The sequence below is a fragment of the Myotis davidii genome, unplaced genomic scaffold (assembly GCF_000327345.1).
Source record: "Myotis davidii unplaced genomic scaffold, ASM32734v1 scaffold200, whole genome shotgun sequence".
Classification (NCBI taxonomy): domain Eukaryota; kingdom Metazoa; phylum Chordata; class Mammalia; order Chiroptera; family Vespertilionidae; genus Myotis; species Myotis davidii.
In genome coordinates, this window is record NW_006293700.1 from 645,877 (window position 1) to 657,975 (window position 12,099).

A 12,099-nucleotide genomic window follows, 5' to 3' on the forward strand; every position below is an offset into this window, starting at 1 on the left:
AGGTTGGAGTGGGGATGAGGAGCAGGAAGGCTGCCTGGCTGGAGCTGTGTGGTCTCCTGCAAGGGAGAGTTGCAGGCAGCAGAACGACTTTGCTGGTGGAGCAGGAGGAGGGATCCCTTTTCTGCAGCCCCAGGAAAAGCAGGGTTTGTCCCCCCAGGTGTCTCAGAAGTGGAATTGGAGGTGTTCCTACAATTGCTTCTGCCACTGTCATAACTCCTTTGGAAGCTTAAGACACCCACTGGAACTCAGTGGCTTCAGGTAAATCATACTTCATGCTGGGTAAATTATAAATTAAAATATTACTAGCAATGAAATAAAATGTGCTAACTAATGAGAGTCGTATTATAGTTAGGAAAAAGAGGCAGGATGGTACAGTGAGGAAAACATTGGAAACCTGGATTCCAGAACTTGGCTACTATTAATCCTATATAACAAAAGCCTGATATGCAAATTGTCCCCTCTGGTGGTTATTTGGGAGACCAAAACTTTGACTGCTCACTATGATGTGCACTGACCACCAGGGGGCGGCGTGGAACATGGCAGGTGTTGGAGACATGGAGCTGGCAGCAGGCGGCAGTGAGGGCACTGCCAGCCCTGATGGGCCCCAATGAGAGTGGGACCGTGGTGGGATGGTGGAGCAGGTGAGCAGGCCAGTGCCAGGCCAAGGTGGGTGCAAGCGGGGACCCGATCGCCCCAACAACCACCCTGCTGATCGCCCTGCAGATGACACTGAGGGAGCCAGGTGGGGCCCGGCCCCTATTGATCTTCCTGCAGGTGGGATGGTGGGGCAGCTGAGGGGATGGCACCAGGCCACGGCAGGGTGCCAGGCAGGGCTGCGAGGCTGGGGGCGCAAGGTAGGGCTGTGAGCCTGAGGGTGCAAGGCTGGGGCTCGATCCCCACAGGATACCCCAGGGGACCCCACCCATGCATGAATTCGTGCACCGGGCCTCTAGTAGTGTGATACTGAGCAATTTCGTTAACCTTTCGGTAAAATGCCACCCACCAACCTCTTTGCCTTTATTTTGCCGTTCCCTCCATGTAGATTACATTATTCTCCTCTACATGGGAATTCTGTTCTTCCCTTAAGACAGGCCTAAATAAATACAACATCCCTTTGAGACTAAAAATCAGGGGAAATGGGGGAGAACTTGAAACCAATTCTGCATCACTCGTGCTTCTAAATTGAGCTTTATACTTTATCTCTTTCTTAGATACCACTGTTAAATTTACCTTCCTTTAGCATTGTTGCATCCTGTCATTCTATTATGCTAAAACAGCCATCTCCCAATTTCCTACAGCATCCAGTCTAAATAAAATATTAGCATTTAAGAACCTGGATAATCTCTTCCTCTATAACCACCCCACCTCTTCTATAGCACTTTTTGTCTGCTCTTTACTAAGCTGGTCCAGCACCTCCTGAATTGACATCACTCACTTACACTACTAAGTGTTCATACTGTTTTCTTAAAGGGCTGGGCTGCCCTCCCACCATGGTTCTGAGTGTCCAAATCTCATCCATCCTTAAAGCGAAATTATTCATTATTACCTCCATCGAACTTTGTTTTCCTAACAATTCCAGCCATCAATAACTTCCTTCTCACAGGTGCTCTCTCACCATTTAAAATCTTGTCATATAATTTTAGCTGTTAATCAGGTACAATTTTTCATTTACTGCTACTCTTCATAGACTTTTAAGAGCCACTGGGATAGACAGTTGCATCTTAGTCACTGAGAAATTCTAGGAAACTAATCAGCAGTGAATCTGCAGCTACACCAGGCAATTCTGTTGACAATGTGGAAGGCGCTATCTCACGCACTGCTTCTCTGGCTTACGTCTTTTTTTTTTTTTTTCATCTCTGTCCACATTGCTCACCAGGCTGAATTTGGGCCAGCTGGATTCCAACAGATTCAGACAGACAATAAGCTAACTTAAATCCCCATCTTCCTTGATTAGATGTGAAATGATATAACTGGGTGTCACTCACATGCCAGGATCCTCTGTTATCAATTAATTTCTCTTGAGAGCTGGACAGAGGAGATTTTGACAGTTCTGTTTTTAAGGACCTGTGAAATTAGGACTAGACCAGAATTTCAGAGATAGCACCAGATCATAGACCTGAAAGAATATATCCCCTGTCAGCTGTATAGCAAACATTAAATGCCCTATAAACTCCATTGGATATGTCACATTTTTGTAGTGGGCTTTGATTGTAAAAAGTCTTTTGGCGAAGACTCATGTTCTCATTTGTAGGACAATCAGCCAATGAGATGAGAGGCTTTAAGTTACTGAGAAGAAAAAGGAAGTTACCACACATTCTGCCAAAGCCAGTGGATCTTATTTCTTATAGTTTCCTTAAATAATTTAGAATTAGGGATGATTTTTCAGGAAAGGCATGTAAGATACCATAGAAACACAGAATGTTAAAGATACACCTTAGAGGTCATGTACATCTGAAAAAACAGGCCTTCTGGGGGAGAAGAGGGGAGTATCTGTTCAGAGACCTGCCTAGAATCACAAAACTCATTCTCACCAGAGAGAGTTATACAAGCTCGACTTTATTTTAAAAAGTGCAAATCAGTGAAATTCTACCCGGACTAAAGGGAGTTCATGTGTCACTTGTACTTAGGACCTAACAAGAACTTGAAGGTATGAACCCAGCTCTCTTTGTGACCGCAGACCCTCTTACTGAGTGCAAGGATGAATAATTAGGTACTATAGCGAATTCTTGGGATTGAAACAAATATTAGGAAAAGCATTTATTGTTCATTTGGCTTCTTGCAGAATATCCATTCTAACACAAACACCTATGTTGCTGTGGATGGTCTGAAAGTATGTGGCTTTATTATAGAGAACATTCTTTGTAAAGGCATTTTTTTGACGCATGCAAAAAAAAAAACAACAACAAAAAATGTTACCCAAATTATGATGACAATATTGACCGTTATTCATACGTCCCTTCGGCACACCAGAAAACTCAATCTTAGTGAGGGTGAGCCTGAGTCTAAAGAGCTGGTGAGTGGAGTAATCAGCATTACAACTATGTCTTCTAACTCCTACTGCCCCATGCTTCAAGTGACTCAAAATATATCACATCTTCTCAATATTAGGGAAACCTCTCCCGTTAGAATAGTTCAGCTGTTTCTCCATAATGTCACCTCATTGAGAAACACCTGAAATACTTTCTCGAGGACTGGAATTTTCCCAAGAGAAGTATAAGAGCAATATTCTTCACCGCTTCATAAATTACATGAGTGTATATGTCATTATGTATCTATATAATTTATGTTTAAAACATTTCTTTTGTCAAGGACGTAAAATCAATCATTATTGGATTATAAATGTATTTCATAGCCATTAACTTACATTTTGCACTAAAAAGAATAACAATTTAATCATTCAAAATCCAAGATTAACTTAGATTGCTTGTTTGGTTTTGACTCTTTGAAAAATTGTTTTTATAACATGCTCTATATTTCCCTTTTTGTTATTAGTACAAGTATCTAAATGAAGCCATTATGATTGTCAGGGCCATGAAAGAAATATGTCACTGGAAAAATAGGATTTTCATTCATATTTTTAAAGTTATTGGTCATATTTCAATCCGCTGGAGAATGCGATTATGAATCTGGTCAGAATTAGAATGAAATCAGGCTTAATAGTATTACCTTCTTCTGATGAAAGGGAAGGATTCTGTTGAGAATGTGAAGATAATGTAGCAAAATTATTATCTGTTTGTCATCTAGCTAAACTTATTACAGTGAATGCTGAAAAAGGCTTCCATGAATAATCACATCTTTGGTCCATAGAACACTTTGTTCATACTGTTTTCTGCACTGAATACTTTGTAAGACTTGCTTTCCTATTTCCTGTTTGTATCCTGGTTGATGTCTTTAATGAAAATAAAACAGGACACTTTCACTACTCCAGGGGAGGACCCGAAGGACAAAGCTGAGGTCTTACTAAACTCTTCACAGTGAGTAGCAACTGCCCGTCAGTTTCTATAACCTTTCCTCAAGTACACTCAAAATTTCCACCCCAAATACCACATGAAATGGCAAGTTGTTAAAGTGAAAAAACAGCCCAAAAAAAGATACAAGTCCAGGCAGAGAAACATAACCCAAAAGGTATGACAGTCTGAGAGCATCTTTCTTGTCTTTCTCATTCATCACAGGGACTCCTAAGTAGCTCTAATCCTGTTGTGCAACAATGGACTTTCTTAGTTTGCAATTTACAAATGGAGTAATTTGTAAATACTGTAAAGTTTTGTGTAATATGATTTTTCATAATTTATAAACCTCACGTCCTTTAATTTTATATAACAATGTGTACTTTCCAAAGTGCTTCCAAACATCTTGACAACCTGGTAGAGCATGTCACACGACTAAGTCCCTTTTAAAGGATAAGAAACAGGGACATACTTAGGGGACATACGCACTGAAACATATTTAGGGGTATAAGACCATAAAGAATGGTATATGAGGGTTTTTTCTATTATTCTTGCAACCTTCCTCTAGGTTAGCTCAACTCTCCAAACCTCAGGGGTATTTTGTAATTATTTTCAAATACAAAAATTTTTTAAAAGATACAGAAAATTATTTAGGGGAATTAAATAATTTGCAAATGCCAATAGAGCTGATTATAGGGAAACTGAAGAACCAGAATCCAGGTCTTCTATTTCTCCGCATTTCCTCCAAGCCTGTAATTCATTTCTGTACAAACTAAAAAGTAATTTCTACTTAAGCGTATTACACCTTTTGCCAATCAGTCATCCATAATCAATACCATAGCCCAGGGGAAACTAATAATTATTATTTAACTAAAATTTTTATTTATATATCATATTACCATTGCAAATCATTTTTGTAGCCCTATTTTATTTGATCCTCATAGCACTTTCAATGAAGTAGCTAGCACAGGCATTATTAGACCCACTCTACAGATTAAAATCAGGCTATGAAAATTACTTGTATCATTACTGTTCATAGCTACCCAATGGCAGAGTCATATTTTCCAGACAGATACTCAAGTATAAAATTCCAGCACCGGTATTTCCAATACATCCTCTTGACATCTCAATGCCTTCTCAGACCCCTAATGGCCATATCTAAAACTTCTAGCGCAATAGGAAAAAAATGACATTCACTCGAAGAACAAAACAACCCAGGCTTCCAGCCACCCCGTGTGTGGTTTCCTCCCCCTCCAAAGTTTCTGATAATATTCATTTGTCTCCATTTGTCAGACCAGAATTGTTAGGTGAGCTGTGAGGACCGCGTTCACTACCACCTTCCTCGGTTAGTAATACGGCCCCATCCCACCCCGTGCATGCCAGTGCAGCAGACACCTGACGAGCACAGCTGAACCTTACTGCAGAGGAAGGGAATTTCAGGGCAAAACCTGCTTTCGTGGAAGTCAGTCGCACATCAGTCTCAGGTTACTCAGCTTGGCACCGCTTTAAAGCATTTAAGCAATTCCTTTCAGGCGCTGCCCCGAATCACCCTCTCGCTGTCCATCACCCTGGCCTCAGGCCCGGGCTCTTAACCTCTGGTTCTTCTTACTAATGGACCTGCCAGCCTCAGACAGGGGTACTTGCAGGTTCTGCAAAATGAGGCTTTTTCCGGTCTGGTCTCAGCACATCCTCTAGCAGAGCTCAATCCAGGGCCCTGTCCCCACATCTCCTGCCTTCTCTTCATTTTCTCTGCCCAGTCTGTGCTCCTACCCATTGCCCCAACTCCCTCTCTCTGACTTCTTAGTTTTTGGGGTATTTTTTTTTCATTTGCAATTTATTCCTCTACCTGCTCACAAATGACTGGAGGGGACAAACTGGATTTGGTACATACATAATTTCTTACATGTTATTTCCTCTGCTCATTTTTTTCTGTCTCTCTAACCCAGGGGTCCTCAAACTACGGCCCACGGGCCACATGCAAATACAAATATTGTATTTGTTCCCGTTTTGTTTTTTCACTTCAAAATAAGGTATGTGCAGTGTGCATAGGAATTTGTTCATAGTTTGTTTTTTTTTTAACTATAGTCCGGCCCTCCAACGGTCTGAGGGACAGTGAACTGGCCCCCTGTTTAAAAAGTTCGAGGACCCCTGCTCTAACCCATTGTTTCCTAGTGAGAGCTTTATTAGGATTTCTAACACCAACCCTAATTTACCTGATTCTGTGAACTGTTCCCAGGGCTGATGTCCATGTTATCTATATATATAAAAGCCTAAGCAACCGTCCGACTGTCCAAACATCCACCCAGTAGTGATGACACTCACTGACCACCAGGGGGCAGACGCTCAACACAGGAGCTGCCAAGCTGTGATGACTTGGCAGCTGTGGTTCTCGGGTGACACACCTGGAACCAAAGAGGAGGGAGCCTGATTCTGGGGTGTGTTACCCGAAAACCACCCTTTCACAAATCTGGGACCCCATGGGGGATGTCGGAGAGCCAGTTTTGGCCCAATCCCTGCAGGCCAGGCCGAGAGGCCCCACCGGTGCACGAATAGTTGTTAATAATTACCAATCACTGTCTTCTTTAAAAGACCCCTATTAGTTTTCTTTTATGTCCTTTTTTAAAAAATATATTTTATTGATTTTTTTTTTACAGAGAGGAAGGGAGAAGGATAGAGAGTTAGAAACATCGATGAGAGAGAAACAGTGATCAGCTGCCTCCTGCACACCTACTACTGGGGATGTGCCCACAACCAAGGTACATGCCCTTGACCGGAATCGAACCTGGGACCTTTCAGTCCACAGGCCGACGGTCTATCCACTGAGCCAAACCAGTTAGGGCTCTTTTATGTAATTTAATATTTATATTTAAACACAGAAATCTAGGCAACTGTTGTCAGAGCCACCCTTTGGCTAATGCACACTGGAAAAAGAAACATGTTTTACTCAGGACAAACAGTCCTATACTAGCGCTTAGGACATGAACGTCCCAAAGGACTTTCAGGAAAAGAAGGAGAAGCTGAATACCGCTGAGCACCCACCACACGCTGGACACTGCTGTTCACTTTCAGACTCTGTTATTTCTGTTCTGATCATTCCAGTTAGAAGAAAAGGAATTAGACGAAGAACAGTCACACACCAGTGGGGCTAGAATTTGAACCCAACTCACTTTGTCTCCAAAAGCCAATGCCATGTCTCAGAAGAAAGTTCCATGTAAATGCTCAACAGTAAAACTCATTAATTACATGGAGGCAGTTTACATTTCCCTATAATTCACACCTTTTTTCCCCCAGACTAATTAATTTCCAAAGCCGGTGAAGGGCTTCTTCTCAGTTTACTAGGCTTTGGGGTAAAGAGCTAAATGAAGGTTGGCTGTGAAGCTGGTGAGCAGGAGAAGACGGAGACTCCAATAAAAACGTGTTAACTGGTGTACAACACGGTCCCGTTAAGCCAGAACCACCGCTCCAGAACACAGACCGGTCTATACGATGCTCGTAAAGGACTGGCCTACGTGCACGTCTCTTAGACGTGTCCCCTGGGCTCGGGCCCCAGCCAGCCCCGAGAGGGTGGAACCACCCTCCATGGAAATATTATTAGTTGTCGAGAAGCTAGGGCACCACAGTGAGCGTGCTGCTTGGTGTTCCCGGGAGGCGTCATTACTGCTGCTCCGAGTAAGCAAGACAAGGCGGACACTTACTGAATGTGTTTTCCGTCGATTTGCATGTCCTTGCCTCTTAAATCATTTCCAGAAATTCTTAGGAAATGTGAAAGGAACGTATCGAGTCAATGTGTTATCTTTTCCTCCAACAGAATGTCAGCTCACTTCTTGAAAGATCTTTTCCAAATTCTTCGACTCAAACTAATTCTTAACAAACTTGAATATCCACACCAGAATCAGGAAGCCAATTTATTCCATTAATTCGCATCAGTCTAAAGAATTTTTCCTGACAGATGACTTCCGTTCTGAGTGTCAAGTACTTTTTAATCCCAGTCAGGTTATTGCTAAGGGATAGACGATTTCACATTTCTCATAAAGATGCCAGTCATTAAGAATATTAACACAAATTCCTTCCCCTTGAATGGAAACGAGCTGTCATTTTAGCACCGTTGCTGCATCAGCTTTTCTATTGTCGAACACAACAAATGATGAGAAAATCAATTTACTCTGTAGAATTAGTCAAGTGAGGAATCCTTTGAAGTAGGGGTGCAGGGTTTTGCTTGGATTCTATAATTAGACAAGCAATGTATATATATTGGTAAAACGTTGTGAAATTTAATAAGAACTATTTGCTGCCACCTTTCAAACAGAATCTATCTCTGAAAAAGAATTCCCCACTTCTAAAATAGACGTTTGATGAGCAGCAGATGTGGTTCAAATGAACCCTTGTTCAGTGGAACTAAGAATATATTTTTATCTGTATGAGGCACAGTCCAGAAAAGAGGGGAAGCGACTATGGCATGACCTTGGTGTTGAGGCCGGTTGTAGAGTTTGAATATAGTTATTTACGCCATAAAGCTTCTCTCAGAAGGCAGAATGCAAATGAGCTTGTAATTAATAGTTTCTAGGGGTCAGAGCAAGCCATATGTGCTGCTCATGAAAAAAATGCACAGTGTTTCGTAGTCTAAGAGTGTGTGGAGAAAAGCAATTGAATGGATAGCCACAACTTTTCGAGTGATGTATGTCCTGGCAGTGATTTGCAAGTTCCACTACTTTGTTTCTCCACCCATTACGGGAAGATGAGATTGTTGTTCAAGAATGACAAGCATTTAATATTTGGAAATGGCTAAATAATGAAGTGCCTGGACTCTATAGAAATTCTGAGGAAAAAAAGAAGATTAATTTCAAACCAGAATCTAGTACAAACATGACCTTCTTATTGTAAATCTCATGAGTAGGAAAAGAAATTACAGCTTTAGAGCTTTGTTCCTAGGACTGAGAATTTGAAAATATATCAGTGTTAGGGTGCTTCAAATGAAAAAAAAAAAAAAGATCTGTTTATTATAATCTCTTGTCTGTGGAGATGAGAAAAATCCTTTCCGCCACCTTTAACTGAAAGAATGCAGTTAGTAAAGATGTAAGTGACAGGACTGGAAGGGTCAACTTTTCATTCCCTTGCCTTTAGGCAGGACTATAGTTAAGCCACCTCAGGAAAGAGAACCGTGCCTTGTTCCCAAAAATACCCAGGTGAGAATGATACAAATTAAACAGAGCAGATGGGAAAGCCCAGGGGCCTTGAAATTAATGAAAGTTCCAGCTGATATAATTCCAGTTAAAAGTCATTTTTATTTACAAATAACTTGACACTTAGCAAACTTCCAAAGGATGTGGTGTTTGGCACTCATTCTCCGAAAATTCCATTGAGTATTAGTACTAATGTCTGGTCATTGTTTGGTTCACCTCCCGGTCATCTCGATGGTGAGAGAGGGAGACCTGCTCTTGGGTTCTAAGATGACCAAACACAGGACATCGGACACTGGACACACGGGATAAACGGCACTTTATTAGTCGCCTATACTAACAGCCAAGGAAGGAGGACACTCTGTACCATGGAGGACCGCACAGAGGATGCATTCAAGAACAGGGAACAAGAAGGAGCTATTTCGGGCATGCTTTGTAGTAAAAAGAGGGTGAGAGGTCCCCATTTTCAGGGGAGCGTGTGATTGGCTTCTTTCAATGACTTTGGGTTGTCAGGGAAGTGAAACCTGTTTGGTTGAAGACCAGCTAGAGTGCAGGTCGCCCAGCTGTAGAGGAACTAGCCAGGTGGGGAGCCTTTCCCATGGGGGGGCGGGGAGGGGGGCAGTGTCAGGTAAAAGTAGGAGGAATCACAGGCCTTTAGGACCCTGTGAGGCTCCCAGATGTGAAGGCAGCCCATGAAATCTTAGGCCTTACAAGCTTGTCGTTCATACAGGCGACATGGGCTTATACATTGTTCATGTTCCCTGCCTCTACCTGACTTCTAAGAATAATGTCTTTGCACTCCTGTTGAAAAGAGTGAAAGGAGTCGCCTTTGACAGCTGGTAAACAGGGGGTCTGAAGCAGTTTTGTAGCAAGAACACTCACAGGCCAAGGCTATGTAATTAGCTAGATGATTCATGCAGAAGTTTTGCTACTTGATTTGACACGAATGAAAACAGGGAGAGAGACCTAAATCAGCCAGACAAATTGCATATTTAACTCTTTACTCCATTTTAATTTGTCACGGTTGTGAATGTTGACCAACTTCAGACTTACGGCCAAGGGCCATAAAATGGCCTAGCTTGCCCGGGTGAAGGTATTCCTGCCTCCCACTTTTTAAAAGGAAAACTGTCAGGAAACACAACTGGGTCAGACTATCTCTCACTTTTCCTGTGATTTAACAAGTGAGGAGAAATAACATGGAGAGGCCAGTGGTTTTAGGCAGACCCTGGACATCTGAAATGAATGTTGGGAAGGTTATAAAATCTCAGGTAACGCATATAATCTCTCTGCACCCCAACTTCTGTACCTTTTTAATGAGAAAATTAAACTAGACCAAGATTTTTTACGTCATTTTTAGTAGAAAACCCTTATTTCAAACAAAATTTAAAGTCACTATAAAACAGGCAGAAGGGAAACTTCCTTGTTTGAAGCCAATAAATGGAGCCCAAGCCCAAATGGCCTGGCCTTCCCCCTCACATTTGCCCCCTCACCCCAAGATTCCTGAAACACTTTCTTGAAAGCACAGGGCTCCTCGGAACCAGTTTGAAAACCAGCAGGTGAGATACTATCCAAGGTTCCTTCCAGCTTTCAGCAGAATGGAGAAAATCAAAGGCTGCAGTGAAACAGGTTTGGGCTCAGACCTTAGTTCTGTTACTTCCTAAGCTCTATGTCCAGTTTCCCCATCTGTCAAGTGAAGATATAAAGAGCTCTCTAGTAGGACAATTGCTAGGTTAAGAATATACATAAAGCCTCTAGTTCTCGCCAGTGCCCGCGACCCAGTGGGGCGTGGCTGTCATAAAGGTTATGAACCTAAATTGAGCAGAACAAAGTGTGGGAAGACCCTATACTTGAACTACTAAATTACAATGAAACCCTTGTCATCCCTAAAGCCTAAACCTCAAGACCTTGAGGCTAAAACTCCTCTTTAGAACCCGAGTTGTTTTTTATTGTTCCAAATTAGTGAGGGGTGGGAAAATTCTCCTAATTCAGTGAACATTCTGCATGCCTTGGAGAGCATGTACTGTGTAGACACACCCCAAGTCTCTTAAATGACACCCTGGTCAATCCAACCACCACTGATGGAATTTAAAGCACATTACTTTCACCAAATAATGATAGGGGAAATGTCAGTAAGAACCTTTTAATACTAAACCACAAGACACTCAGAACCTAACAGCTCACATTCGATATTTCACTCCATGTCATAAAACAATTCAGCAAAGAAGCTGTTGTTCATTTGGTGAGCTGCTGTGATGGCCTGCGTTCTTTCTGCAGCGGAGGAGTTCCCCCAGAAAATGCATCCCACCCCAGAAGTCTGTGATTTCTGAAAACCATACCTTTGGGGAATTTTCCTGGCATTCTATTAAGCGAGCACCACTTTATAGTCCTCTAATGTGCAGGACAGTAAAGACTCAAAGTTTAGAAACCCTTTGCCACCGAAGTTTATATATTTATTTTTTAAAGTATTTATTGTTGAGAGTATTACAGATATTCTCTCCCCGCCCCTCATCGCCTTTCTCCACCCAGTACCCGCCCCTACCTAAGCCTTCACCATCCTATTGTCTGTGCCCATAGGTAATACATATATACATATAAGTTCTTTGGTTAATCTCTTCCCACCCCGCTCTTTCCCTCTGAGATTCATCAGTCTGTTCCATGTTTCCATCCCTCTGGTTTTATTTTATTCATCAGTTTATTTTGTTCATTAGATCCCTCATTTGTTTATTTTTATTTTTAGATTCAATTGTTTATAGATATGTATTTATTGCCATTTTATTGTTCATATTTTTATTTCTCCTCCTCCTCCTCCTTCTTTGCTTTCTCTTGCTGCTTTTAAGATTCTCTCTTTGTCTTTTGCTCTTGGCATTTTAATTATGTTGTGTCTTGGTGTTGTCCTCTTTGGATTCCTTTTGTTTGGGGTTCTCCGCGCTTCTTGGACCTGTAAGTCCATTTCTTTCACCAGGTGGCCAGGCAGC

General features: G+C 41.9%; 1 protein-coding gene across 3 annotated transcripts in view; it reads left to right on the top strand.

The window, feature by feature from the left end:
- Positions 1-29: 29 nt before the first annotated feature.
- The window catches only part of SULF1 (sulfatase 1), a 146,664-nt gene continuing 134,594 nt past the window's right edge, over positions 30-12,099 (top strand). For all 3 annotated transcript variants that reach the window (XM_015566246.1, XM_006767312.2, XM_015566249.1), the window contains exon 1: positions 30-258. The gene's annotated coding sequence lies outside the window, so the exon portion shown is untranslated. The remainder of the gene's footprint in view (positions 259-12,099) is intronic.